The sequence below is a fragment of the Nesoenas mayeri genome (genome assembly GCF_963082525.1).
Source record: "Nesoenas mayeri genome assembly, chromosome: 11".
NCBI lineage: Eukaryota > Metazoa > Chordata > Aves > Columbiformes > Columbidae > Nesoenas > Nesoenas mayeri.
Genome location: NC_137563.1, coordinates 165,688 through 181,325, shown reverse-complemented (window position 1 = coordinate 181,325; position 15,638 = coordinate 165,688). Strand labels below are relative to the sequence as shown.

Below are 15,638 nucleotides of genomic sequence, written 5' to 3'. Positions count from 1 at the left end.
TCAATTTCCCATATGGCTGGTAACAAAAACAATTTGCAATGACTAATGGAGGACTAGGAACCCTTCACAGGAAGGGCATTAAATGCCTTCTAAGTAACTTGCTTGAGAAGGAAATTTCATCCTTAGGCTTTTGAAATGCACACACCTCTCACTGCGCCCCATAATGTCAATCTATTATTCAAATATCTCCAGGGAGTGGTTCTTGTGAAACCCTGCACAGTTAACCTGTCCTTGGAGACATGCAAAGAGCTATTTTCACAGCAGTTTCCAGCCATGTCCTCCTCCCTGTACAAATATTTAAAAAGTGATCTCCACCCTCTGCGTCCAAGGCCTGCAGTCCTAGTGCACAGATACATCCAGCTCCGCGCAACAGATGTAAGAATATATACCCAGCAAAGTATATTCACAGCAAAAACTGCTCTGCAGTTCTTAAAAGTCATAGCCCTGTTACCAAAAATCCATGCCATTTTTTCCTTCCAATTTTGCCTTTTTTTATTTTTTATTTCTTTCTAAATTGGGCTTTATAGCTTCACACCTTACAGTTCTTCCCTCCACATTTCTATTCCCCACATTATCAGGAGAGTGGGAGGTAGAAAACGAAGAATCTGAGAAAATTGATGATACAATTATAATTCATCAGGTCACCAAAATACAAACAAAAAAAAATCTGAATTCATTTTAGAATGATCATTCCCAAATCTTGCTTCTAAGAGTAATTGCTCCTTAACTGAAAAATTTCACTGATGGACACAGTTTTAGGCTCTACGTTAAGCCCGCCAGGGTTTTGCCTTCTCTAAGCTCCTCCATAAACCCCATTCAGCTCTGGCTTTGGGCCTCACCAAGGACGCGGACGGACAGGGGACGTGCTCAAGTGCTGGGAAACTCCACTGGCCCTTCCATTGCCGCAGGCCCCCCAGAGCCACCACGGCAGCCGTGCCCGCACAGCTGCCGCCTGGGGCCGCCACGTCCGCACGGCCAGGCCGCGGCGCCCAGAAGGGACGCTCTGCAAAGCCAGGGCTGCTCTCGGCCAGGGGATTTCCTAGCCCAAGTCACTTTCACATTAACAGGCATCAACATTAACAGGCTCATAGTTTTGCCTCCAGGACACAAATATCACAGCCCTATTGTGTGATGCAACATTGAGGAGTACGGCAGTGTTGCACCTGGAGAAACCAAAGAAAATGGCTTGGCGTGTAGGATTTCCCCCGTGCAGTATGGGAACAGGGAGCACGCTTCCTGAACTGGCTTTACACAAAACATGCAACTCCTGTGTCGCTACAGAGCCGATGGAGAGGAAAAGGAAAAAGGAAGAAGGTACAGAGACGAATAATTGAAAACACAAGCCAAAACAAACGAACAAAAAGCATTGAGCTGCAAATAAAAAGGTGTACACACACACACAGAGCGTAAAATTCAGGAAATGTGAACATGCTCTCAATCGCACAGTCCTCAAGCACATCAGTTAAAGTAAAGTATACCACTTACCCCAACTCTGCTAAAGGAATAGTTAGGGCACACGGGAGATAGCGCTTCCAGCAGGAGGATTTTCCTAGCACCACCTCTTCAGCACGCAGCCAAGAGGCTTACGCGTCAGCCGTTCGCGTCCATGGCGATGGGTCTGGGACACAGAGGTGTGCCTCGTGTCCCGTGCCTAAGGAGGGTGCCGACGGACAGCACAACTGGGAAGCAATTACACAGTTCACATCCCATTTATTCCTAGAGGCAAACAGCATTTCAGAATACATTTGTGCATGACCTACCTAGGAGCAGATGTAAACTACCTGCTAAATCACTCACACACCTTAACACGATTACATTGTTCCAAACTGGCCATAAGGCCAGTGACTAACACGGTAGGATACACTACACAACTACAGAGAGGCATGATAATACAAATTTACCAAAGCACAGATATTAGACCAATAATTAATTAATATTTTAATATACCACAGCATTTCATCACATTATAATCATGTCATATTTGTAAATACACCAGGAAAAAGCCAACACTATTTCGAGTTCAAAAATTCTCTGAAATGAACATTTCCCCAAACATGGGTTTGTTCCTAAAAAGCAGTTAAGGCTGCATGCTTATGATTAAAGAGCTGACACAGGCATTGAGGAGTCGAAATCCCACAGACAGAAAAGGAAGATACTGCGGATCTCTTGATGGAGAATGTGTAAATACGAGTACACGCTAATAATGCATTTCTGCAGGTCTGATCATTCTTTAAGTGCAAGTAAATTCATACATAAAAGTTTCTCACACAGGCACTACACAGACTTAAACAACTTCAAGGGCTGTCTTACATGGCAGTCGATCTGCTAAAGCAGAGGCACTGAGAAAGTGACGTGGACCTCAAAGGAGTTAGTTCACTAGCCCTGTCACGCCGGCACCCCATGGCGCTGCAGCAAAGCGATAACCGCGCTCTCGCCCAGCGCGGCCTCACCCGCCCAGAGCCCCGGGAGCACCTTCGCGCCGGTGGGAACGGGGCAGGGCCTACAAACGGCGCTCCGGCCCGGCCAACGCTCCACTGGAAATGCCTTCGGCTAAAAGCGGCCAGACACGTACAAACGTGATATAAACAAATTATGATAACATTTTTTTTAATAGACTCAAGTAACTGCTGTGCTGGGGGAAGAGTTAAGAAATGAACACTTCACTGAAATATGGTGAGCTGCACTACTTTTTTCTTAGGAAAATACATGATCTGGCTTGCTTTAATTTTGGCGAAAATGACCCTTTCTGCAACTTCTGGGACTCTTCTGTAACATAAATAACAAGATGGAAAATACCCCTTCATGTTACAAGTGAGAGGAAGAGATTCAATTGCTCTGAGTATTTATCTTTTGGTTACTCTCAATTGCTTTACTTGACATGTTTCAGCTACGACCTTTGTAGTTTCAACTATACAGGAATTCTAAGGAACTACAGGATCAGTGTCTACGGATTGTCTCTTTCTTGGGAGGACCTAAGTCATTCTAAGGGTGCTCAGGATACAATAGGAGTCTGAAAAAATACATGCAAAAAAATGGGCCGCAAGGCTTTAGCTTCCAAACGCTGATGTCCCTTCTGTGTCAGCGGAAGGACCTCCAGGGCACCGCCAGCACTGCGGGAACCGCAGAGTCCTGCGGAGCACAAAACTGACAGGCACACAGAGCACTCCGAGAACGAGCTGTAACGGGAGCTGCCAGGCATAACGTCACCATCACCCCCAGAAAGGGGGCACAAAAGCGGCAAGTGAAGCAACAGGTCGCAGCTGCGGTGAGAGAACCTTGCGCAACACGCCAGGCAGGCAGCGGCACATTCTGGATTCCATTTCCAGAAAACCAAGGGAAACTGGGAACGGAGAAGCCAGGAGGGGAAACAACAGTTAGTTTTGCAACTACATCTGCATTTCAGCATAACCAAAGCAACGAAAAGGAGGCTGGATTTCAAAGAACAGCTCAGTTACATAAAGGAATGAAAGACAGCATGCACTGGAAAAAAATGGAAAATAAAAGCAGGCGCGTTGCAGGTGATACTCCAACCTCACCCACAGGGAAGGATCGCTGTGCAAAAGCACAGTACCATCTCTGTCCCCTCATGAGTTTCTAACATTTTCATGTGTTTCATAGTAAGCAAATACTTTAGACAAATAAAAATTTGCAAAAAAAAAAAAATCTAAAAACTGGCAAAAGCAATTTCATATGTGCAGGCAGAACATGAACGAAGCAACATCTCAGGGGAAACGTGCATGTACCCATGCTAAATGAAGTATCACATTGTATGCTCTGCCTACATGGATGATTCAGATTGGCTGCAATATACATTCTTTGTTTAAACCTGTTAAAGCACACACTGTAAACAGCCAGAGAAAAATATCTGCAGCTTCTTTAAAAATAAATATATATATTTTTCTACTCCAGAGCAGGAAAGTTCTCAGCTGCCTTGCACCTTGTTTTGTAGGACAAATATCTGGAATACAGATAATGACTCTCCAAAAGGTCACGCTGACAAGCTTATGAAGGATACAAGACACATGCTGCATTAGAGGGAAATAATTTAGCAAAAATAAATTATCATTATTAGGTCAATTAAAAGACTATGGAGAAGGTCAGGCAACAGACAATCCGAAAATACTTCCTACTCACTGTTAGACAAAAGTGAAACCTACACAAATATGATACAAATGGGACTATAAGACTGGTTCACTCACCTAACATGATGTGGGCAATTGTACAAAGGGGAGAGGCAGCAAGGAATTTCAGTGCAGAATCGAATCCACCTTCTATCTCTGTATTGGGTAACACCCGCTCCTCTTGTTTTCCATAGCGGGTAGAATCTGCTCCCTGATAATTCTGGGGTTTGGTTGGAAGATGCAACAAAAGCTTTTTTTTTCCAGCTGCTACCGTTCTTTAGCATTACTGCTTTTCTATAATATTGTGATCTGCCATTTTTGGCACAAGTTGCCTGACTTAGTTCAAAAATAAACAACAGGGAGACACAGTATCCAGCATTTCTTACATTTTGTTCTAGGTATTTATTCCTCAGGAAGTTAAAAGTTCTCATTACTTATACGAGTTTGAAATTTCCAATGATTCTGATGTCCATCAGAAGTTCATCTGCCTACACCTGCCAAATGAAAACAGGTAACAAGGCATCGTGGACGCTTGGAGAAGGAACCTTGATCTGCGACAGCAACAGACAGTCATTCTGGAGCATGTTTGTGTCTCAAAAGTATCACTCTTAAACTCTTCTAACAAAGCAAAGCTAAACCGACAGCCTGGTTTTGTTGGGTTTTTTCGAGAATTGAAAAGTAAGCCCATACTTCGAACGGGTCACTGAATCTCTCACCTGAACAGCTCCAGAACGGTGGGGTGCCAACACCGCGCAGGCTTTCTATGGCTCTACATCTACGGCTCTACATCTACGGCTCTACATCTACGGCTCTACATCTACGGCTCTACATCTGCCGAGACGCTCAGACAGTGCCGTGGCAAAACGGTTGCTTCAGTTCCTATCACAGCACAACTTCTTCCCTAGAGCCTCAGGGAACGGGTAATTCAGAAGCAGCACGGATTAAGCAGGCTGAACTGCACAACACGAAGCTGCCATTCAAAAAGCCCGCTGCTTTTCAACGTGAGTTGTCAATACTTCATGTTACTGCTCTGACCAGAATCCCATATTACAGCACAAATTACAGTTAAATCTTGATACGCAGCAAGGACTGCTCAGACAAATGGCACGGCCAACTAGAATTTCTTACACTAATTCTTGAAATGGAGACATACACGAGCCCTGCAAGGAAAGCAAAGAGAATCACAAGTCCACGCTGGAGAGGCCTTCCTACAGAATTCCTCCGTAACGGCTCGTGCAGACAGGCAGCATCCTCCGCTCTGCCTTGGACTGACCTGCAGCGACAGACCACGTCCTACCCCTCCCCTCAGAACCCTCCAATGAAAACTACTTTCGGAATGTTTCCGCTGTAGCTAACAAACGGCTCAGCAGCCGCGGGCCTACAGAACCACCGCCTCTGCAACCCCGTTCCAGAAAATATACAGTTATTCTAAGAAAATAAACTGCCAGTCAGACTGCCGTAACTGATCCAAATGCAGGTTCCCTGTAGAAAAACGCATCAAGGACACAGTGGATTCAGACTGTGCTTCCCTGACTGAACACTAGGTATAAAGTTTTGCATCCTTATGAAGAATCTGGAAATCTCACACAAACTGACAAACCAACTTCTTATAGAGATTTGCAATTTTGTACGTTCTACATCATGACTGAGAAAGGCATCAAACATCTGAACTGAAAACTGGGATATAAAGGTTAAGCAGATATGAAAGAATCGATCCAACTCTGCACTTCTGTGCACGAGTCACGGGACACGGGGCGCGCGGCCGCCGGCGCGCGGGGGTTTGCGCGAGACGCTCCTCAGCGCGGCCGCCGGCGCGCGGGGTTTGCGCGAGACGCTCCTCAGCGCGGGCGCCGGCGCGCGGGGTTTGCGCGAGACGCTCCTCAGCGCGGGCGCCGGCGCGCGGGGGTTTGCGCGAGAGGCTCCTCAGCGCAGGCGCCAGCGCGCGGGGGTTTGCGCGAGAGGCTCCTCAGCGCGGGCGCCGGCGCGCGGGGGTTTGCGCGAGAGGCTCCTCAGCGCGGGCGCCGGCGCGCGGGGGTTTGCGCGAGACTCTCCTCAGCGCAGGCGCCGGCCCGCGGGGGTTTGCGCGAGACGCTCCTCAGCGCGGGCGCCGGCGCGCGGGGGTTTGCGCGAGACGCTCCTCAGCGCGGGCGCCGGCGCGCGGGGGTTTGCGCGAGACGCTCCTCAGCGCGGGCGCCGACGCACGGGGGTTTGCGCGAGACGCTCCTCAGCGCAGGCGCCGGCCCGCGGGGGTTGCGCGAGACGCTGCTCAGCGCGGGCACCGCGTCTTCCGCTCCCGCGGAGCTGCCGGTTCTGCTTCTGTTTGTACAAACAGCTGCAACATAGAACATTGAACCTGAAGTTGTGTAAAGAAACTCTGCCACTATGACACAGTGTTTAAACAAAATTCAGAAGCAGGAGCGATATTATTTCCTAGTTAGGAAGTCAAATATTTTAGACCAAAGAAATTTCTCCTTAAAAACTTATTTCTACTTCCCTTTGACTAGAGCTTATTTCCCTCATTCCACTAGGATATACTCCAGGTCTTTTTCCATTAAATGCTTTTAAGATTTTTTGAGTTCATTCTTTAAATTCTGTGAAGTTTCAGATTTTTGTTGGTCTTTTTTTCAGATTATTTTTTTAAAGAGAAAAACCCCACTACTTCTCTTCGATGCCATTCTTAGTGACATGTTTAAAGAATTCCAGATGAATTAGATTCCTATTTTGTCTTTACCAGGCTTAATTCCTCAGGGTGTTTTATTTAAAATAGTGTTGTAAATGAAAGATATGCTGGAAAAAAGCAAATATACTGAAACGCACTGGGACTATGGTGAGGGTAACGGAGGCAGCACCACATGCTGGAGTATTGGTTTGCTCTATACAACAGAATCCCAACATTATCAAAATCTAATCCTCAAGTAACTTAGGCTAATAGAAATCATTATCCTAACATGTACTAGAAATTGTTTCTATAACACACATTCAAAACGCACACATAATGCAATAATTGAGAAGCATTATAAATAGTAAATTTCAACAAAGCAACTATGACAACCAATCCATCCAGCTCAGAAAAAAAAATCACTAAGTCAAGCACCAATGTTTATAAAAACCCTTCCTAACAGTTATTTTCATAAGCTTTTTCATATACTGAGGATGTCTCTAAGGAAACAACAAGAAAACATTTATTAAACCACATTTTTGAATTTGTCACTTTTTCTCATCAGCACAAGTCAAGGGCTGACGATCAGGACTAGAAAAATCATCTTAAGATACTCTTTGCTAGGTATCAATTAAAACCCTGGGAAAGCCTTGTGACCTTCCCACAGAAGTGGAGGAAAATACTGGTTTCTGTTCTCTCAACAACTCCTCCTCAGTTATTTACAGTCTACAAAACGGGGAGTTTGCTCCATGGTTAGAAAAACGCTGGCAAACACACGGGCTGGAAAGGATGCCTGGTCACAAATCCACGCTTGGGGTGGCAAGGAATGGCCTGGTCGGATGGCACATCATGCGGAGTTTCTTCCAGAGGACACACAAACCAACAGCAATAACATCCCACCCCCATAGTGCCTTTACCATAATTAATTTTAAGAGGGAAACTATTACTATATGGTTGAAGGCACGTGAACTAGGTGAGCTCTCATGGTTCCTAGCAGTCCGATGTCTTTTGCTAATTAAAAATAACAGACTGTGCAACACACCATTTTTATTCCTTTTATCATCACTACATTTAGTATACATGAGAATAACCACATTAGTGTGCAACCCAGTTAAAAGACCCAACTAAACAAAACACCAACAAACAAATAAACAAACAAACCCCCATACGATTCTAAAGGACTGTTTCATTAAGTATAATGTCTTTATGCGTTAATGAGAACATAGGAATACATAGAGAGGGAAAACATCTAAGAAAAATCTAAAAATACTGAGTTACTTTGTTCTGTATTATGAAACTTCATTTGTGCAGGACACTTTACGACCAAAGGTGGTTCTACCTTCTAACTAGAACAAAAGAAGGAAATGTAGGCTGATGACTTGGGACCAGAAAGGGCATCTTATAGTTACTGAATCTAGACACCGGTCACTGTGGTCTTTTATTTTAATCTTAATTATAAACTTACCTGGGTCTTTCTTTAAATCTGACTGGCTCCTTTGGGAAAAGCAACGACCAAAGATATTCCGCAGACCTGCAGTTTTGCTGTTTAAACCCAAAGCCTGCGTTTTACGTAAGCCAGCATACTTCCCAGTTTTAAGTTTACTTTTCCCTCCAGAACACGAGGATGCAGCAATGCTGAACTGTCTCTCGAAATCAAAATATTTCAGGCAGTTTGTACAGCAGCACTGTTTCAAAGCTCTGAACAGAGGAACAGTTGGCACACGACGACTGTCAGCCCAAGGAAAACAACGTAATCTCATGAAAAAAATAAACAAGAGAAAGTGTTTACATACCTATGCTTAACAGCTGCAAACGGATCTGTAGTTTTCCAAGGGTACTTCAGTGATGAGTCTCCTCACACAGCTCAGATCTCTTCAGTACCATAGTCATGCAAAAAGAGCCATTTCTCATCTACAGTTGGTATCAGGAGAGAAAGAAAATAAGGCCAAAATACTGTAGCTCAGAATAATAGCGCTAAAATTCACACCGACATGCAAAGCCGCCAGCCCACACAGCCACCCTACCCACCTAATTACACTCAGCTGCTTGTCATGTGGTCTCGCTGCCCGATCAAGTGATCTCTTTTCCTCCTTTTAAAACTAAGCCACGTCGCTAACTAGATCTCCCTCAACCAGGTAACAAACACTAAGCCTTTGCGTGAACTACTGACCTTCCCTCTTGTCATAAAGGGAGGAAGTTGCAGTGTGTTACATTACAAAAAATTAAAATACAGCAAACAGTAGTGTGCTATACCGAAATAAAGTGAGCACCAAAAGCCCCAAAAACCTGAACAAGAATTTCAGTTTTGAGTCTGGTTTTATTTTATGCCTTTAGAGATGGTAGAAAAAGTTTCCAATAACAAAGTTGGCACAGGCACCAGAGTGAGACCATGTGAGAAGGAGCTGGCAGGATCTGGGAGGGCAGCAGGCGATCTGGGGGTGGCCATGTCCAGCCCCTTCTGCTGAACCACTTCTGAAGGCAACAAGATCCAACAAAAGACCAGAGTTAAGAGGTTGCCAGAAACTTTCTGAATCCTTGCAGCTAAATTTGCAAGCCCTCCCCCCTATCCAGTCCTAAGAGATACATGCAGACATTTTAAACATTCACATAATTTCAAGGAAATAAAGTTCCTGATTTAACATGTGAGCCAACTCCTCAACAACGAGTCCATTCATCACGGTCTGTTGACACAGGCACCCAGCAGGCAAGATCCACGTCTGGCCCCGTCACGGCTCCGGTGTCGGCACCACGGCACTCGCCGGATGCAGGTCCCATCACGGCACTCGCCGGATGCAGGTCCCACCACGGCACTCGCCGGACGCGGGTCCCTCTGCAGGGTCCCGGGGCGGGAGGAACGACACAGCCGCCCGCAGCCACCGGAGTCCCCTGGCACAAACAGCCTGACGGCAGAGCACTGGCAGGTGAGGACAAGGCAAGTTTTGCTCTCACCGTGTCAGATTTAGCAGAAGTGAGCTCTGACAGAAAACGGGTCCCCTTGCACAACCCTTTCTTGTCCCAGTTTCTTTCCTCACGGTGTTTCAAAAGCAGAGAAGAAAGGAAATTGAGAAGGTTTCTAAGACTACTTTCCAGTCTTCTAATTTCAGAAGTGCTGCAGACAGCCTGCTGTAACATTTAACATATCCTTGATGTATTCATCTACCAGTAACGAAGACAACGCCACAAGCTCCGTGATTCACTTGTTTCAGTGCTCAACTCTCGCACCTCCCTCCCTGCGAACCAAGGGCGTTTCCGCGGCCCCTTGCCGGGCGCGCAGCTGCGCAGAGCCCGCAGGCAGCTGCCAGTGCTGGGGCACCTCCCACGCCCTGCCTTAGCTTTTTTCCCAGATTTAACTAAAATCCACTTCCATTACATTTTGTTACTGGTTATACTTTTTAGAATTCTACTCATCCTTGGTTTGTTCCAATCCTCTATAAATTTCACCAGTTTCAGAAGAACACAGAAGTCTCTTTTTTGCTCCCTCATGCAATGAAAAAGGGTTCAGTTTTCAGCAACATTAACATTTTCAATCTTTAAATGCTTCCCTGATTGATAACATCACATTTGCTTACTGAGAAGAAACTCTCAGACCACAAGCGCCCGTGAATCTCTGGAAGGTGCTGCGGAGCGCAGGGCAGCAGCAGGACGGGACGCGCCAAGCCTGCGGCCGCGCTGCACCGCGGCGCCTGGGGAGGCCCAACGCAAACTGCCTGCCTGGAATGCTCAACCAGCAATGCAAATGGAGTTCCGGCTCTTTGACACCGAGATTTTTGCCATCTTTAAGGGGAAAACAATTCATAAATAATTCCCAGACTTCAGCGTTTGATTGCAGGACAAAATGAGGCTGTTTACCTTTCCTCTTAGCAACTTGGTGTGAGGCATAACAACTAATTTTCCCTTCCGTCTTCCAGGAAAGGGTTTTATCTGAAACAGTGAGACTTTGCAGGAAGGTACAGCTGATACGAAGCTTATTTCCCGAGTTTGAAATTACATTGACTTCAAACTGCAGAGTTAGTACCAAAACCAAAACCAGAGGGCCTCAGTTTACAAACTGCGAGGACATCACTGTTTGGTTACCTAAAGTCTCTGTTTTTAAACAAACACATTTGCAGGTCTCAGCGAATGCTGCACAAACAGCGGGGCCAGCCCTGCTGCGGTGGCAGGAAGCACCGGCGCGGCAACCGGCGCGGCAACCGGCGCGGCAACCGGCGCAGACAGCCCCGAGCCCGCCCGCCCCTCCCCACCACCCGCATCTCAGGGGGTTACAAGCGCTTGGACATTTTTCTCAGTTTATGTAAGGGATCAAAATTACTCCAGTGAAGTCCTGAAACTGTGAAATGTAGTTTTGAACCTACAGGTCTACATAGGAATGGCTATATATTTAATTATTAAATCTTCCCATTGTTTACACAAACAAGTTTTATGAACAGACTGTATGAGCAAGATGACCTGAATGCACGGAATTTATGGCCTTCTTGTAAAAATGATCTCTACGGGCCTAAGAATTTAGGAGGAAATTTGAGGACAGTCAAACACAGTGGACAGTGTGGAGCATTCTTCATCACAAGCATCAGAATATTTGCCTTCAAACATTCCATGCTCTTGAGAAAATCTGCAAGTGTCCAAACTGTCCCGTAGTAGGTGCTTCCCCAAGAAGAAAATGCTGGATTGCTACGTGTCTGACCATGGTTCTTGCAGGAATTTAGACATCTGCCACTGGAGACAGAATAAGGGGAAGAGGATCTAGCAACAGTCTCCTTCTGTGCAGACATTCCAACCCGCCTGGACACCTTCCTGTGTAACCTCATCTGGGTGTTCCTGCTCCATGGGGGGATTGCACTGGGTGAGCTTTCCAGGGCCCTCCAACCCCTGACACTCTGGGATCCTGTGATCTCCGATAATGCTACAGAATAACTCGTCTCTATTTTCAAAGCCTAAAGCTGTTACTAACAGCAATGTCAACTGCCTCCACTGCCCCCAGCAGTTACCCAGCTCTCTTGGAGGGCTCCTCTTCAGCACTCTCATCAGTTAATGGCTTTTTCCTACACACATTTAAAAAGTCACCACGCCCTTACCAACACACATAGTTTTCACATGTGGGTTCAACAGATGACCTGCAAGTCTATGGAATGACAACTCATCAGCAGGCAGCCAAGGGTGATTTTGTTTGTCAGCGTCCACACATCTGACCCGTGCCACAAAGCCTCTAGAGGCAATGGAAGAGGAAACCTGAAAACTGCGGAGCGGGGAAAAGCAGCCACTGGGACACACTGCCCATGAACCGACTCGCACGCACGTGGAGAACTGCAACAAGAGCCAGAGCACATGCTATACGGCAATTACCTCACCGTGAGACAATAACCCTACAAAATACAAAGAGAAAACATGAGAAAAAAGTAAATGGGGAAAAATATGAACATATTAATTGGTGCAGACAGATTCCTACAACTGTAAAACAGAACTACTGTTGCTTCCTTGGAAGAAAGTCAGCTTCTTACAAAAAGACACTCCGGAAAAATTAGAGGGGATGACAGGATGCGCTGCAAAGGAAAATTGACCAGCTGCCACGTGAAAGAGCTTGGGGACTTACTGCTGCAGCAGTCCAGCAGTGCTGCAACACGCCAGCACCTCGAGACAGCACTAGAAAGAGGAGACAAAATCCTTTATATTGATTTTTTTCTGCTTGCCTCTCACCAATATCATTCTAAGAAAAAGAGGAGGGGTAGACAGCCCACACTCAGAACATCAGCTTTCACACCAGAAATGTAATAGCCGAACTTCCCAGCATCAAATCATGAAATACCCCTTCAGTGATTAAAATGAAAGTATGTCAGATAAGCCTTCCTGCCACGCAAAAGGCCCATCTGCTAAATATTTAGTAATACTATAGATTAAAGTAAAACTTCCGTGTTTTGTTGTTTCAACTATCAGCCTCTTCAGGTAAAAGGCTTTTTAAAACTGATCTCAGCAGAGCTCCAGTTTCGTCACAGCTGGGTTTTCTTTCCAGCACAAGAAGACCCTGTCCATATCTTTTGTAAATCTACTTAACAGGGCAAGCGGTCCTTCACTCTTCTCATAAGCTGACAACAGTGTCCTTCATACTTTAAATGTGCTCTCAGGAGGTAAAATTGAAAAGCTGGTTATTTGCCCTGTTTGACAGATATAGACATATACCTCCTATGACTGCAGCAAAGTATTCCTTTTGTCCTATATTACTGTTCAATCTTCCATACAACGAAGCACATGAAACCTCACTAATCACCTGTGATGCTTGTTTTTCACCTTTACCATTTCTTAAACTGTGAACATCATTAACATTAGAGCTCCTTCATTCATTCAGTGACTCCCAAAGTTAAGTGTAACTAACCTGACTGGCTGATCTTATCTCCTTCAGGGTGTGCAAGAGGAGTCGGTGGGCTTCTACAGGTGGTGGTTCTGGAGGACACTACCAAAGTGTCCTTTGAGTTCCACCGGCCCTATTCAACTCCCTGGGCAACCACTTACAAAAGTGGTACTGCTCCCGTTCCCAGGGTCCCTCGGGATGCTGGGCTGCAGAAAAATACCACACGGCTCCGCACACCACCCTGGAGATTGTAAATGCAAGAGGGACTCTGTGGAGCAAAGTCCCAAATTTGCAATGCAAAAACCAAAGCTGAAATGAGGACATGGCTCCGAGCCTGGTCTCCTAAGGAAACAAACCCTCTTAGAGAGCAGTAGAAACATGGAATTTCTGTCATCTCTGCCACCCCTCCCAACATGGGAATCTGTGGGTCAGTTTTAACACTCCTTCACAGAGGGGAAGAAGTCGCAAAGATATAAAGTTCCTATACACTTCATGAAAAACTGGCAGATGGATAAAGGACAGAGCTGCACGCCTCGGCGCAAGCCGGCAGGTACGGGCTCTCCGCTCCGTGAGGGCACCTCCAGCCGGACCAGGCGCGCGTGCGCCGCGTGGACCAGCCACAGCACGCTCTGGGACAGCCACTCCGTTTTACATTCACTTTCCATTTAAAGATATTTTCTGTTTAAAAGCAAATTAAATTTTCAGCACATCTATTATTAAAAATTAAAAGTTAATAGAATAAAAACTAGTTGACTTTCACTGTATTGGCATTAAAATTTTGGGAATTTTTTATGTTTCGTTTTCAAATCTACTGGAAAGCATGATGCTACTTTGGCAGCATGTTCTTTCCACAGGTCTTCCAAAGCCTGCTCTCCAGCTTCTGCTGACACACAGCAAGATATCATCCCCATCCTGCACACTGGGTGCTATATCCAAACTAGCAACTCTAGAAAAATATCAAATAGAGATTTATAGTCACCTCTTTTATTTCATAGCTAAAGAGCATTAAAAAAAACAAAACCAAAAAACTGCTACTTGAACAATTCCAACTTAGGGCTGCATTTATCCAAACTAAAATTGTGAGAGTGCTGCTACCAAATTCAGAAGTACAATCAAATTCAGACAGGATTGTTTGCAAACTTGGATGACACCATCTCTGTGCAAAGATATCCATCCTGACACCACTGTAATGCAGGAAAGAATATGGAAAAATTAAGTATAGCCAGACAGTTCATGCCCCAGCAGAAAAGACCTGCCAAGCTGAATTATTGTTAGAGGAGAAAGTCAGTGGAGCATGTGCTGTTACACGGGTCTCAAAGTGCTGGGTGAGAAACACTGCTGCAAACGGACGGTACCAGCAGGGCCAGAACCTAATCTGATACCTGTATTTTGGGTCACGTTCAGTCATGCATAACGTTTGGTTTGGAGCCAAACAAGTAAGGGGACGAGAATTATGATTAACATTCGCAATTAAAAAAAAAATTAAAAATCCCACTTTTTGCAGTTATTCACATTCTGAATGTTAGCTAGGCTTCGAAGCAGACTTGGAAAGCACCACCCGTCGGCAATAACTGTAACCGCAACTCCTCTCTCATGCAAACCTTGCACAAACAGTTTCGCAGCAGGAGCAGCTCCCGGAACGTCTGGCTTTGAGTGACGTGCTGAAGCTTAGAGCTTCACTCTCCATGTGGGATGCACTCACGACCGTGTTAGTCATGCAATTATCAGCAGGCATTTCCAGAAGGAATGTAATTTCCCTCAGCAACTACTCATGTGAAATATTATACTTGCAAGACTGACTGACACACAAGAAAACCACAAAACTTGCATTTTTTAATCATAAAAATGAATCAAATTTTCTTTTCCTCCTACCCAACACACATGCTTTATTAGTTTTTATCACTAATAGTAGCCTTCAGTCTAGTCCAAACATTCCCATTCCCCAAGGATGTTACTGGAAAGAACTGTTTTCAGTTCACAGAGCAACCTTTTTCCTTATAGCTCTTTGGCTGTGCAGCTATGAGAACCAAATGGAATATCCATTAGTTATGAAAATGAGATAGGCCCTCAGAGTGAAACTTGGTTAGGGTGGAGAGCACATGCTGTTCACTTTCATGGTTGTACAGCAGCCACTGTGACGGCACAGCCGTTCTGAAGTGTTCCATTAGAAATGGAAGGACGCCTTGCAAACAGCAGTACTTCTGCAAGAGAAACTTCATCGCTTTCTAACGGCATATGCTGCCTCATGGGTCAATATGCTTAACAGAAGTACTATAAAAATGGTGTATCAATTGTTTTCAATTTCATTTTGTATTTGCTGTTTCTAATTCAAACCTGAAAAGGGGTTACATACCTGAAAGCTCACCTACCCTTACCAACAGCATAATTTGGTCTGATAAAAGGCAATACTTCTACCCACGGAGCTCACCTTACCTGAAAGAAAAACCAACTGAATCTTGGGCAATACTCAGCTATTTTGCTACTTCTTCTTTTATCCTTCTATTACCTTTCCAAGTGA

The 15,638-nt window shown here is 45.3% G+C and overlaps 1 protein-coding gene across 4 annotated transcripts in view; it reads right to left on the bottom strand.

Annotated features, from left to right (window-relative positions):
• The window catches only part of RAB27A (RAB27A, member RAS oncogene family), a 32,337-nt gene that overhangs the window by 11,371 nt on the left and 5,328 nt on the right, over positions 1-15,638 (bottom strand). For all 4 annotated transcript variants that reach the window (XM_080350866.1, XM_080350865.1, XM_080350868.1 and 1 more), the window contains exon 2: positions 8,574-8,691. The gene's annotated coding sequence lies outside the window, so the exon portion shown is untranslated. The remainder of the gene's footprint in view (positions 1-8,573; positions 8,692-15,638) is intronic.